We start from the raw sequence: 15,422 nt of genomic DNA on the forward strand, positions 1-15,422 counted from the left end.
TAGCAGGAATTTAGAAAACCTAAATAAGGGACCAGGAAAAAGGCTAATTATAATAAAGTAAAAATCAACAAGCATCTATAAACCAGAGACACAGTGTGGGGGGAGGGGTGGAGGGATTAGAGTCAAAATGGAGGGGTGGGAATTGTATGGGGACTATAACCAAGATGAAAATGCACACATTGTGCAAAAATGAAAAATTATGTAAAAAATATATAAAACAAAATAAAACAAAACGTAAGCGTGTGATTTAAAGCCCAGGAGGGGAAAAACAAGTTGTTGGGCAAAAGGTGAGTTATCTAGAAAAGGTGAGCCTCAAGGCTGGGAGGGCCTGACTCTTGATCTAGTTGCGAGGCTGGCGGGGTGTTTCTTCAAGATGGCTGGCTGCACAGGGAAGGCCTTGGCAGTGCGAAGCGGCAGGCGCTTTCATTACAGGTTAGCAAGTTAATGGTCAGGCACGTGCACTGACCCCACAAGGACCACGAACACTGTACAGAAAGAGTTATTAAAAAGGACCCGTGGGAATCCACCTTTCTTTTTAAATAATGAAATGCTCTACTATATGTCTAGTTATCCTTAGGCTTTAAAATCTACACTTAAAATCTATAGTTACACTTAGGCTGATGTTAAGTAAATGTAGTTCAGTTTTCTTGACAATGTTTTCATACTATGTGTTTCTCAATCTTTTTATTTTCAAATTTTCTGTGCTTATATTTGTTAAATTAAAATGCTGTTTGTTTTAACCTAGTCTAATGATCCTTGTCTAAATAGGAGAATATACCAAATATTTTAGGTGATTACTTATAAGTTTTACTTTAAACCTATAGTCCTAAATCTAAGTTCATGTAAAAAAATTTTTTTTCAGATTTATTTATTTATGCATACAAGAACTGGGGTACAGACCAGAGGCATGGGGGAGTGAGAGGTTACACACACACACACACGCACACACACACACCCCCCATAAAAGGCACCCACCACGACTGCCAGTTAAAAAGCATCTGTTGGACCTCCCTTGGCGGCACAGGTGGTTGAGCGCAGAGCTGGGAAGCTGTCCGCAGCCTCTTCAGTGCCAGTTCGATCCCTGCCGGCCTCGGAGCAACCCACATGGCAAGGCAGACCTCTCCTGTCTCGCCCACAACTCCCTTCAGCAGTGTATTTCAGTCAGTCTGCTTGTTCTGTTCCCCGCTCTGTCTCCGGTGAATCCTCTCACTCTCCCGCGCATCTGGCCTGTGCCCTGGTTCTTGTATGCATGAATAAATTAATCTTTAAAAATAAATAAAATAAAAAATAAAAAGTATCTGTTGCTCGTGCACTGTGGACGGTGACTGAAGATTGTCCTGTCACACCCAGCATCTCACACTGGTTTCTAGAGACTTCTTAGTATGTTCCTTCTCCACGCTTTACTTCCTCACCACAACCCTCAGAATGGGCTTTGCCTGGAGTGTGTCCTACTACTCTCTCTCTGAGGACTGCAAGTTTTGAGAGGGCTGCAGCCACTTCTGTCTCGCTCACCATTATATTCCTTGGAACAGTGCTTGCTGCCTGGTATCTAGTTGGTACTAAGAAAATGTTTAGTGAATTGAATTAAGTTACGGTTGCAGTGTTTATATAAATGGGGAGGGTATTTCAGATACCCTACTCTTTTGGAGATTGAATTGTAGAAAAAGGAACTCCAAAATATCATTCTTCCTATACAAACATAGGGTTTTCTCATGCCTGCCCTGAAAAGATAGGGCCAAATTTAGCAGGTAAATTGAAGAAGTCAGGGTGTTTCCCTACCTGGGAGTGTTAGAAATCAGGGGTGCCAGGCCTTGTGCTGGACCTTCTGAATCAAAATCTGTATTTTAATACAATTCCTGATGAGTCTAATGCACACTAAATTTCCATAAAACTAAACTAAGTCTATGTTTTATAATCAGCTAAAGTTGCCCAAAATATTGTGACTTGCCCAGGAATGTTTAGCTGCAATGTTTTTTTTTTTTAGAAATTAGTTTGCACTGGGACTATTTCCATCCAAAAATAAATATATTTTTTAACAGATTACATCATTAGGAATCCAGAAGATACTGCTGTTTCTCTATTCCACTACTACAGAGAGAACCTTCATCTTCCCAGCATTGAAACATGGGCTGCATTTTTAGAGCTGTTCCTCAGAGGAGATGGTAAATATAACAATGATTTTTATTTATAATATGCAGTGAAATTTTCTGTTCAAAGTGAAAGCAGAAGTTTAAATGGAGCCTTTCTACTGACTTCCAGAAATACACTTGAATAGTTTAGACATTTACTTCTAAACAATGTCTTTCTTACTTTGCTTTTCAATCATGTCACTTATGGGTTACGCAAATTAGCGATTACTTCTTGAGGTGGTTTTCACTCTTTCACAACAGTTTGATCAATCTTTTTAAAAAATATACCATCAGTCTTTATAGTGAAATAATTATGCACAGGGATTAGAATACAGCAAGAGATAGCTGAAACCTACATGGATAGTCCGAAACATTTATTCATACATATATAAATATATATGTATGTATATTTGTGTTGCTGTGTGTGTATGTATAAACAACATATATACACACCAGATTCCCCAAATAAAGCAAATATGAAAGAACAAGTCATCTCGACACTTGGTTTTACAAGTGATATCCTGAAGATATCACAAGGATACATCATTTTCTGTGTTACACAGCCCACCTTAGTCCTGCCACTGTGCATGACCTTTGAATTTATTCCTTTTTCTGTGACCCAGTGGTATTGGAAGCATTTTTTAAAAAGAAAAAGATTCTGAATTCCCAAGCATTTTATTAAACAAAAGAAGATACCAAGACAATACAGAATTTAGAAGAGACACGGTTCAGAAATGGTGTGTACTCAGAGAATCTGACCTCTTGCTAGGCTTTCAGTAGATCTTTCCGATGTCTGGTTCACCATTTTACTTGCAGTTGTTGAGCTTTTCCTTGTTAATTTCAGAGAGGCCACAGCAAGTGTAACCTTAACAGGAGGACATTGGGAACTCAACAGCAACAGAGTTTAATACTTTGGCTGTGGAAGAATATGCTCTGCTCACACCATTTCTACCCCTGTTTTCCTTCTTATTTAATGGCACCCATTGTTGGAATCATAAAATTTCAGGAATGACAAGTACATGAAAGGTCATTGGGCTAACACACCCACATGATGTTTGAATCACCTTTACAACATCCCCAGGAATTGTAAAAGCTAAACTTGATCTTTTTAACCTTGAGAGTAAGTTCACACCCTGCTCACACACCACACTCTTGTCCCAAAGCAACACATTCCTTCTTGGTACTGCTAAAGTTAAAAAATAAGTCTTGCCATGTGATAGACACTTAGCTAAGTGCTCATATCATCCTCATTACAACACAGAAGGTAGATGTTATTATCCTCATTTTACAGGTGAGGAAAGTGCAGACCGCTGGAGGAAAAATAACCTGTCCGCAGATGCCTATCCAGCAGGGAGCAGAGCCAGGTTTTAAATTCCTTTGTTCTCATCACTCTGCCTTCGCTCATCCAGAAAAAAAAATCTGCCTCCTGGTCATTATTTCCTTTTCCACATGAGAACCTTCTAAATATTTGAAGATAGCATGCCTCCCTCTGCCTCAAAGCCATTTCAGGAATAAGCAGAGTTTACATATAAGTTATTTTTCATAAACAGATCTGGAGTCTGCTTTTTCTCAAGACAAGAAAAGCTGTGTTCATCCCCCATGGCTTCACATTGTGGTTCACCAGCCCTCACTCTGCATCAGCTCTCACAGGGCCAGGATTTTGCAGTACCTAGAACACAATGCACCCTCTGGGTGTGGTCCGATGAGGTCAGGGACAGCAGACCTGTTACTACTACCATTCTGGAGATGCTTTGTCTGTGAGTGAGGCCACAGAAAGGCCGTCTGGTCCAGATGGAGGAGCGGAGGAGCTGTCACATAGCATCTACCTTTGTGCCAGCATGTTATCAGGGTTGTAGCCAAATATCCAGGAAGGGTGGATTGTAGTTAGGAAAAATTTTCTAAGATTCTTTTACACCTTTGCAGTTCCAGAGGGATTTGTAGTTATAGAGGGATTTGACTTTTAAATATTCTACAGTCAGGTAATCCATTGCAGGCAAACCCAATGAACAACAGGAATTGTCTCTGAATAACTGAAAATTACTGACTCGGGTGGGGGGCAGTGACGTCACTTTTAACTGTTTATTAGCTGGGTGTGTGTGTGTGGGGGTATGTATGTGTGATATGTATATGACTATCTCAGAAATGTTCTTCAATACCTTTTGAGGGAAGGGTCATTTTCTCTTGCAAAAATAACAAACTATGGGGCCTCCCTGGTGGCGCAGGTGGTTGAGCGCTGCTCTGTGAAGCTGTCACAGTCTCTGCACCGTGGGTTTGATCCCGGCCGGCTGGCGAGAATCCCACATGGCGCGGCACACCTCTCCTGTTGCACCCACTGCTCCCCTCAGCAGTGTATTTTGTTAGTCTGTCTGTTCTGTTCCTCACGCTGTCTCTGGTGAATCCTCTCACCCTCCCGTGCATCTGGCTTGTACCCCGGTTCTTATATAAATAAATAAATCTTTAAAAAAAAATAACAAACTATGGAAGCAGAACTTGGATCAAGTCCTGTGTATGGTTTTATTACCTGGGTGACTTTGCACAAGTGGCTTAACCATTTTTAGGCCAAGAGTCCTGGTATCAAATGGGACTAATAAAACTTAACTGCTTTGTAGCATTATTGAGGTTCAAATTAAGTCATGGTGAAGCTTTGCTGTAGAAAATTACTTATTCCATCAGACGTGGGTTTGTTTTTTTTTTAAGATTTATTTTTTATTTCTACAATAGCTGGGGTACAGGCCAGAGGTACGGGAGGGTGAGAGGATTCACCAGAGACAGAGTGGGGAGCAGAACAGGCAGACAGACCGAAAGCACTGCTGAGGGGAGCAGCGGGTGCAACAGGAGAGGTCTGCTGCACCATGTGGGAATCTCCTGGGCTTGCCAGGAATCGAACCTGAGCTACAGAGGCTGCAGATGACTTCACAGCGCTGCGCTCAACCTGCTGCAGCACCAGGGAGGCCCCAGACATAGGTGTTTGTTTTTTTTTAAAGACACACTGATGAAAACTTTTAATAGTTTCACATTATGTTGGAAATGTTACACGTGAATATTTCTTTAGAGAGATTATCTTCCAAATGAGGCATCATGAGATCCTGTACCCATCACCAAACCATAGACATAAATACACAGTACATGACAAGACAGAGCCATAAAGATGTAGATAGCTACACATTTATCTAATCATATAATTTATCTTTGCATTTACAAATATGTTATAGGTTTTTAAGTTAAACAATAATGACAAATTGTGTTCTGGCAATATCCTGACAGGTTATAGCTCAATGAAATCATCTATATGTATTAATATTATACCTCTTTTTTCTATCACCACTTCTGTTGTTTTATGTTAGAACTCTATACTTCCTAAGCTACTTCATCACAGTAGGTTTTGTTTTCTGCACAATTACCATATCAGCAAAGTGCCTGCTAAAACTAAAAAGGAAGGATCTGAAAGTGGAGCAGAGGGTTCGCAGAAAGTGTGGGCGGTTTAAAGTAGCTGATATGAAGCTTAGAAGAATGTGTGGATACGGGACAAATAGGTTTGCAGGCAGCCTTGGGGCCCTTCAGGCTGGAGACAGAATTTTCAGCGGGTGCACATAGAACTATATACATTTTTTTCAATACATCTCAATAGCCAGCATTGAGAAAAGAAGATGAAATGTATATATTTAATCCTCGGTGATTTTTCAGGTGATTGAACTAAGAGGGCAAGGAAGTTGAAGATATTACTGAGAAATCTTTGTGGGGATTAACAAGGGAAAGAAAATAAAGAGAGAGAGGTATGGAAATGGTCAGTGTGTGGGGGGTGTTGGAAAAACTGTCCATTAAAGTCAAGCCAGTTGGTGGCAAGATCTGAGAGGACACATCTCTTCCATTACTTTAAGGGGGGAGGCCACATCAATTTATGACCTAGACAAGGAGGGGAAGAGTGGAATATTCAAAGGACATCAGTCTTCAAGGGGTTTGAGTTCTATAGGAGGAAAGTCTTCTGAAAGTTGTTTGGAAGCAATGAAATTGCTGAATCCTGCAACTCAAAGGCAGGAGAAAGAGCCACCTTCTATTCAGGGACATTTCAGGGGAATGTCCCTGCATTCAGGGTGCATCTCCATGGATGTTAAAGCCAGGAGGAGGTAAAATAAGTTTATAATTAAGTGCAGGATGTGAAGAAAAGTGTTTCCCATAAAAGAAAGACTGTACACCTCTCTTTGGGGAGCTATATTTTCTTTAAAATGTTTGGTCTTCTAATGACCTAGACAATGAGGATTGTGATGGAAAAAATTAACCAAAAATGTAATTTCTTAATTCCTAAGAAAAACTCAGGCAGCCAATATTTTAAGATTCTTCTGACTGCTTAAATACTTTGAAACACAGTATAAATTAAGTTTTCAATAAGTGACTATTTGGCCCTCAAGTTATGATGAGTCTGTGATCTGAAAGTTTATTCCTAAATCTATTTTGGGTGGTTTGGAATACATTTCCCACTGAAAAAACATAATGCGCAAGGTCAACTACACCCCTCTCCTCTTAAGACACTGACACTAGATCTTTGTCCTTGCCCAGCCTGCGAGCCAGAGAAGTCTGGACTCCCCTTCCATATTCTGGGCTCAGCAAGGCCTGGAACTCGAGGCAGTGATATCATTCATGAGGTCTGGATAGTAGCTTCTGGGGGAGGTGGTCTGATGTGCTGAGACTGTGATCGTAGAATGGGGTAGCTAACTTCTTAAATTTGCATGAGAGATAATCAGTCTTCTTCCATCCATATATTAGTGCCTGGAAAGAAGTTGGCCATTCCAAGAAAATAAACACCTTATCAGAGAAATGGTAACTTGGGGTAATTCTAAGAATAAGTGTTAGGTAAGTCACTGAAATAGTGATGATATTGCTGATGACTAAAAACTGTATCCGGCAGCTTTTCTGAGTACTAATCCTTCTTATTTTTTCTTACCCAGCCCTCTGGGTCCATGAAGTGGAAAATTGGACTGACTAATGACACCACTATAGTCCCAGAAAGTCTTGTTTTAGAAATGCATTATGGTTATTTTCCTTATTTCCTCAGAGCTAAAGTCTTGAAAAATGGCACTTAGTTTGGACTTAATTATACTTTAGTCAAAGCTTTAATGTTCAAAATGTATGTAGCATGAGGTCTGGCAGACACTAATGGCTTGATCAATGTTTATTAAATGAAGCAATAGTCAGCAGATCTGCAGGAAAGTGCTCATCCAGTAGCTCTTTATGATCAGGGCTTTAGGACGAATTAAATTGTTGCATGATGAGGGCGCAAGGGAAGCAGTATACTTAGTATTTTAAATTAAGTAAATCGTATGCTTTAGATTGTTAAGGTAGTCAAATTTCTGTGGTGACAAGATTGCTCATATTTGGTTTTTCATCATCACTGCTACAGAGGTTATTCTGTGTGATAATTATTTTACTTCTAAACTCTGAAGATTTTTTAAGGCTGTCAGTCTAACAGAGTAATAAAGAGATAACATCCACGACATCTGCGTCCCTAAAATAAGTGAATATTTTTTTAAGGATGATATAAACACTTTTTTTAAAGATTTATTTATTTATACAAGAACCAGGGTACAGGCCAGATGCACGGGAGGGTGAGAGGATTCACCAGAGACACAGTGGGGAACAGAACAGGCAGACTGACAAAATACACTGCTGAGGGGAGCAACGGGCAAGACAGGAGAGGTCTGCAGCACCATGTGGGACCCTCGCTGGCCGGCTGGAATCGAACTGGCGCTGCAGAGGCTGTGGACAGCTTCACAGCACTGCACTCAACCGCCTGCTCCACCAAAGGAGGCCCAGGATGTTATAAACTTTTATGCTGAGAATGTATAATCATGGAAAGTATGTCACTTTACCCAAAGGACACAAAAAAATCCTTCATGTTTTTCTATTCCTAGCAAGTTCCAAAGTAGTTACAGAACACAGCGACTGGGAAAATTTGTATCTCTGCTGTCAATTCTCCTGATGATGCAAAAAAATTCCGAGAAATGAGAAGAAACACTACAGTTTTATTGAAAGATATAGCCATCTAGCTTCATTTCACAATATTGTATCTGTATATCTAGTATATATCTGTATATCTGGAAGAGTGGTGAAATTGAGCTCCTGCAGGGAAAGCTCTTTTCCTCCAGAGACCAATCTGTCTGTGCCTTACCTAGTTGGTTGTTTTACTCAAGTGCAAATAACCCAGGGACACAAAGCCATCAAGTTTGATGTTAACACAAAAATTCATTTTTCTTTAAGTTGTGTATGATCCTGGTTTGATCATGTTTTAAGTTGGGAAGAACACACAAATGATAAAAACATGCTAATTCTATTCTATGAAGAAATGAAAAAAGTAAATCTTTCCTAATATTTCAATAATCAAGATGGAAGTCAAATTAAGTTAAAATAGGACACCCATCAGTGAATTTTGTTTTCAGGATTCAGGGCATGAATTTGATATTTTGATAAGACTTATACTTTTTTAAAAATTTGCTTATTGCTCAGGATATCTCTAAAAGCATAAAAAAACTGCTTTCCTTGGTATAAATTTGAGTGACAATGAAATAAATAAGATTGCTTGGAGAACATCATTCAGTGAAATGAAAAATAATGCAGTAAAAGAAAACAGTTGACCCAAAGCACACCATCTGTGACCTCACCTCTGACAGGAAGCTGGTCTTTAGGAAATGCAAGAGAGGTGGTGTCTGATATTTCAAGAGGCACATATTTGGAAATGGTTCAGTTTTCCTGTTTATAATCTCTCATCCCACCTCCCTCCACCTCATATCTTGCACAATAGATTGTCCATTGTCATCCCTCAGTGAAAGTTTATTAAATGAAATTCTTGAATTGCATTTTCTACAGACATTGAGATTTCCAAGTCCCCTTAGGAACCAGTTGAGAGTCGGGTCCTTAGAGCCAGGTGTCACACAGATGGAAGCGATCAAGTTTTTTGAGAATGTGTCTCAGGTCTACAGCCTAGTGTGTTTGCTGACAACTTACCCTGAATTATGAATCACACACACATACACCCACACACACACATACACACAAACAATACGTGTGCTTTGTCTCAGCCAGTCAAATGCAGTCTTGTCGCCCCTCTTGGTGGGCCCCCTGAAGCACGGTGGGGAGCATAATGACACCTATTTCCTTCAGGAGAGAGAAAGATGTGGATGCAGGTGGACAGTGCATTTCCTAAAGTCACCAGTTAAATAGCTGACCCTGTAGAAACAAGTCAAGAAAGGGGAGAGAAGCAGAGACTGCTAGCTATGCTCCTTCACATGGAAACACAAAAAGAAGGAAATATGGGGTCTCCCCTGGTGGTGCAGGTGGTTGAGCGCAGTGCTGTGACGCTGTCCACAGCCTCTGCAGCACCGGTTCGATCCCGGCTGGCCAGCGAGGGTCCCACATGGCACTGCAGACCTCTCCTGTCTTGCCCGCTATTCCCCTCAGCAGTGTATTTTGTCAGTCTGGCTGTTGTGTTCCCCACTCTGTCTCTGGTGAATCCTCTCACCCTCCCGTGCATCTGGCCTGTACCCTGGTTCTTGTATAAATAAATAAATAAAACTTAAAAAAAAATAAGGAAATATGAACAAGATTGGGCACATCTGGATGGAGAAACACCTTGAAATCCATGTGAATTTTAATTCCGGTCTGGGGCAGGAAATATTTTAATATTTTAAAAGTATTTCATAACTTGCAATGACAAATTTTTCTCTGTTTATGTACTCAGGTTTCAGAAAGTGCCCATTTTCCCACCATTCTTTGGGGTCAGCTGGATAAATTTACTCCCTAAGTAAATGTTTGCTAACTCACATGGAGCTGATATTTTCTTAACTTTGCAAATTTCTTATGCCCTCGTTGGTGGCTCATTTTTTTTTATTGCCTTAGAGTTGCAAAACCAGGGCTGGAAGAGAGAGAATCAGTTCAGCAAATATTTATTAATAAACTATTTTCCAAGAACTAAGATTCAAAAATGGAATCAAATGCCACTCTGTCCTTGCATAGCAAGGTGAGCAGATTCATAGAGCAGTGTGAATGAAAGAGATTTTCTCCTAGCAAAGTAGGTGAGGAGGTCACAGTGGATCTGGGACTGGAAGCACAAGCAGGGTTTTACTGGGGAAATGACAGTAAATCCCTTCCAGCAAGAGCTACCAGCAAGAAGAAAAGCTCAGAATCACCATGGATTTAGGTGTCATTTTCTAGAAAGAGCAGGCAGCTAGAGTGATATATGTGTGAAGCAGAATGAAAGAATAAAGGGTGGACCAGAGAGTAAAAACTTGGATGGACATCTTGAGGTCTCTCCCTTCCCGCTCCCTCCCTGGCTTGCTATTTTAAGAAGGGCTCTGACATGGTCAGACCTGTGTGCTAGAAAATAATAGAATCAGATAGAAAACTGGCTGGAAGAGGCTGAAGGCAGAGGCACAAGTCCAGTTAAGAGGATGTTGGTATAGCCTGGTGAGAAACCCAGTGGGTGACTGTTTGGGCAGGGGCAGTGACCTACTTTGTGATGGACCTCCATTAAGAAATCAGTTTAGGAGCCATCAGCATATTGTGGAGTCAAGTAAAATTGTGCAGAGTGACTAGGAAGGCTAGTGCAGAAAGGGATAGCAGGGAGAGCACTAGGGACCCTAACTTCAATGGGAATGAAACAGTCCAAGCCAAGGAAGGCCAACGATAACCAGAAGCAGGTCACTGTCACCCTTAGCCCCTTGTTTATCATGTGTTTCTTGAGAGTGCAGTTTCCGTAGTAGTGGGGATAGAGGCCAAATTAAGGGGGTTGACAAAATGAGAGGTAAAGAAGGGGAGCAGCAACCAAGGACTACTCTTCAAAGATAATTGAGAATGGAGCACAGGAGCAAGATGACATGGAGCTTAGGAGAGAGGCAGGGTCAAGACAAAGATAATAAGGGGTTAGGTGGAGAAGATAAAGAGCAGGTAGAAAGAACTTAGAATAAGACCCATGAAGGGTGATGAAATAGCAATAGCGAGAGAGACAGAAAGAGATTGGGAGAGGCTGTGGTCAAGAGGATGGAGCAAAAGAAGGAAGTTCTGAGAGTTCCAGGAGTCCAGTACTGCAGTCCACACTTACATCGTTTGTCACCACCCTCTGAGATCTGATTACATTCTCAGTGTTAATATATGTTATCCTAGAAACTTGAGAAATTTTATGCTAATGAAAATAATCTCAGACCACCTGGTGCCATAGCCACTAGGCCATCTGGGTTGCCCTAGCAAACATCCCAGCTAATATAGCAACACAATTGTAGCAAACAACATTAATTCTAATGCAGTTAAATTCTGTCTAGTAAGTAGTTTCCTTACATCTAACCAAGCACCATGGAATTTTCCTCACTGACAGTAGTCACTGTGAATGCCTCTTGGCAAATGTGGACTTCATGAGAAATTAAGCTCAAGGAAGGGTCAGCAGAGCCCATTCTCATTTCTTCCATTGGCTGGATGGGTTAGGAGTGGGGTATTCATTCTCTGAAAATAATTGTCTCAAATTAACTAGTTGACTTGATGCAGAACCCTTGGCACACATGAGGACGTGTCCACGTGCAGTTGTCTTTAAAGTCAGAAATAAGCTCATCTAGAAAAGGATTACAGAGATGAGGTGAGGATACAGTGTAGTGTTTGCATGTCAGAATCCAAGTGCTCACACATACTAAAATTTGGGAAAGTGACCGGGGCAGAAATATGTATGGACAGTAGCGTTTGCTTCAATACTGCTTATAACAATGAAAAACTAGAATGCGCGCCTCTCCCGTGGCGCAGCAGGTTAAGCGCCGTGCTGTGAAACTGTCTGCAGCCTCTGCAGTGTAGGTTCAATCCTCGGCAGGCCAGGGAGATTCCCACATGGCGCAGCAGACCTCTCCTGTCTCGCCCGCTGCTCCCCTCAGCAGTGTATTTCGTCAGTCTGCCTGTTCTGTTCCATGCTCTGTCTCTGGTGAATCCTCTCACCCTCCCGCACCTCTGGCCTGTACCCCAGCTATTGTATAAATTAAAAAAATAATTTTTTTTAAAAAAAGAAAACCTAGAATGCACTTAAATGGCCACTAATTAGAAACTGTTAAATATATTAAGTCACATCCATTCATGGAGTCATGAGAGGTGCAGAGTGAGAATAACTAGCGTTCCCAAGTTCTGGCTATTTACTGGCACATTACTTGATTTCTCTTACTCAACAAGAGGCTTTTAGGAAGAGAATCATATTTTCCTCACTTTACAAGACTCCAGCTATCTGGATAACATATCAGTGTCATACACTAGTAGCTGGTAGACTCAAAATCTTGAGTCTATATTCAACCACAACTTCTATTGTAGGTATATAAATACTAATATAGGAAGATGACCAATGTATAATAAGTGAAAAAATGGATTATAATTGTACAGTTTTAAAATGTAATATATGTAATGTATATACACACATTGACAAAGAAGAATATCTGAAAGAATTCATATCAGCCTGTTTGTTAGCTATATAAGTCTAGTATATTTTCTTGATTTTTATCTTTGACTTGTATGTATTTTCTGTTACACGCAAATATCGCTGCTAAATTATTTTTTTAAGATTTTTTTAAATCTTTATTGAAAGAGTGATAGACTAAATTCAAAACTAACAGAAAATCATTAGTTAGGTCAAATGAAAGAAGACAGGTGTGGGTCAGGCAAATTTTTTACCAGAGGCTGAAGGGAGAACCAAGAAGCACCAAAGAACAATAATAAGGAGCATTAATGGCATTAATCTTGCTTTTCAGGGCTGTGTACTTCCACCTCAGGAAACTGACTTTGTACTCCTCAGTATGTCTCAGAAGCAGAATCATTTCCTAGCTGCACAGTCTTCCTCAGATGCTACTTTCTTCCTTTTTTCCCCCCTCCCAATTCGACTTTTCTTCTGGAGCTCAGTCTTTTGACCCAGGCATCAACAGCACCAAACATTCTTAGGTCGTATTATATTCCTTTGCTGCAGGTGACTGTCCAACATTTACTCAGGCAGCATGTTTATTGAGCACCCACTCAGGATCAGGTCCTGCAGATTACATACCAACAGTATCTCCTAGTCTTAACTTGAAAGTGTGTATTAATGGGAAAGAAAAGATAATAGAGAACAATTATCAGATAGTCTGTAAGAAGGGGTGAAATGATGTATTACCAGCCCCAGGCATCTTGATCCCAGGGATGAAGTTTGGGGCCCATAGTATGTAAGATAGCTGTGGGCAACAGGAAAGCGACTTAATGGAGGTGGTCCTGAGGGTGTGATGCCATGGCCTGGGCTGAGAGGTTGGCTCTTATTCAGGAGGGGCCTGTGGATGGAATGAAGTGTGTATTTTAGTTCAGTCTCCAAAAACCTTATGTTGAAAGTGAGGCCATCATACAATTCACCTGGTGTTTGTGGTCTCAATTGTCTATTATCAATTTTGTAGAATGAATATCCTTAAAATGAGACCATTTGCACAGTCTGTGGTGTGATAGGAGCTCAGCCACTGCCACGGAGCTGGGCAGGGAACCAGCCCTCACATTTGTCTGCTTTATATTTTTATTACATTAGGAGATGTACTCTTTGCCTGCTCTGTTAAACGCTAGGGCATTTATAGCATGTATGTATTTTTCAGTCTTCCTTTCTTTTTAAGAAATAACCTTTTAAACTGCAAAAATTAATATGTAAACCCTACCTAGGAGATAAAGAACAATAGATACATAAAAGAAGAACCCCTCAATATCTTATCACCAAGAGATGAAATCGTTTAAATTTCCTTATAGATCTTACAGATTTCTTTTGTGAGTACTATATGTTGAAATTTGTCCTTATCTGATATGTTTCTAATTTTCCCAGGAGCAGTTGGTGATTGGATAAACTACTTTACTTCAAAGCACAAGAGAGTATTTGATGAACTATTCACAGAGAAAATGAAACACTGCGAACTAGTAAGACACTTTGAAGATTACTTTTAGTATAAATGGAAAATGAAACCAATTTCCATTTGATGTGATGCACTGCTTGGTGAATACATAAATATTTTTCTACCAACGTGGAAAGCATCTAATTCTTTCCGTGAGAAATGGACACTTTATGAACATGTCAAAATTGGCGTGTGTGAGAGACTATTTTATTTGACTATAGCAGAGAATTATTAATAAAAGGGAGCATATAATTTTTGAATGGCTGAATTATACATCTGCTTTAAGTATATCATAAGGCAAGGAGATTAATTCTACTCAGAGCATAGCATGTGGGTGTTTTATAGGATGCATTAAGGTACAACAAAAGAAAGAGGTTATCTAAAATAGCAAACTGCTGAGAATAATCTATTTTCTGCCTGTTTGGATCATTGTGACCTCAAAACAAATATTTTCAGTTCCACATTCCCTGGTATCTGTGTAGAAATATCCTCTGGTGACAAAAAAGTGACAAATGTAACCTTACTAAAGGAGAAACACCAAACAGGTAAATGATATCAAATGATATTCCAAATATTGACAAGAATGAAGAATGAAAAGATACTTGTTCACATTTAATGAACACCAGCTTAGCATTCCAGTATTTTCTTTATCTTTAATAAAATCAGTTAGTTACAAACATTTCTTTTTTCCTAGGTTTGAAAAATATAATTTATTTTGCAGTGTCACAGAACTGAAAATCAGTGTCAAAAAAGAGCAATGTAGCATTTAGCCCAAAAATAGATGATTGGATCAAGAAGATGTGGCATATATACACAATGGAATATTATTCAGCAATCAAAAAAGATAAACTCATGCCATTCGCAGCAATGTAATGGAACTAGAGGGAATTATGCTCAGTGAAATAAGCCAGAGGGAAAAAGAAAAATATTGGATGGTTTCACTTATAGCAGGAATATAGGGGAACCAAATAAGACATCAGTGTAAAAAAATAATAATAGTATAAAGCACAGCAAAGCAAAAACAGACAATTATAAATCAGAGACATCCTGCAGGGGAGGAGGCGGGAGAGGGATCAGAGGCAGGGAGGGAGGAGCACAGGGGACTTAGGTGATGGTGAAGAAAACTCTATGGGGACTATACCTGAGGGGGTGGGGGAAGCAAATATTGTTTAAAAATGAACAAGGATGTAAAAAATTGAAAAAATTAAATAAATGAATAAATAGAAAAAAGGATTAAAAAAGAATAATGGATTTAAATAACATTCACATTGGTTTTACTTATTTTTACTTTAGTTTAATAAAAGAATTGTTTCTAAATGTGCAGGGCAGACTGAGATGAAAATTTTTAAGGATTTAGCAGAGGAGGAAGTCGGAAACAGGCCATATGGCTACT

The 15,422-nt window shown here is 39.8% G+C and overlaps 1 pseudogene across 1 annotated transcript in view; it reads left to right on the plus strand.

Moving 5' to 3' along the window:
- The window catches only part of LOC311185381 (sulfotransferase 6B1-like), a 31,337-nt pseudogene extending 17,256 nt beyond the window's left edge, over nucleotides 1-14,081 (plus strand). Inside the window, exons 4-7 of the transcript in view lie at nucleotides 2,040-2,162; nucleotides 8,382-8,475; nucleotides 8,628-8,820; nucleotides 13,963-14,081. The product of the transcript in view is annotated as a sulfotransferase 6B1-like (transcript). The remainder of the gene's footprint in view (nucleotides 1-2,039; nucleotides 2,163-8,381; nucleotides 8,476-8,627; nucleotides 8,821-13,962) is intronic.
- Nucleotides 14,082-15,422: the final 1,341 nt, after the last annotated feature.

The sequence above is a fragment of the Talpa europaea genome (assembly GCF_964194135.1).
Source record: "Talpa europaea genome assembly, chromosome: 15".
NCBI classification, from domain to species: domain Eukaryota; kingdom Metazoa; phylum Chordata; class Mammalia; order Eulipotyphla; family Talpidae; genus Talpa; species Talpa europaea.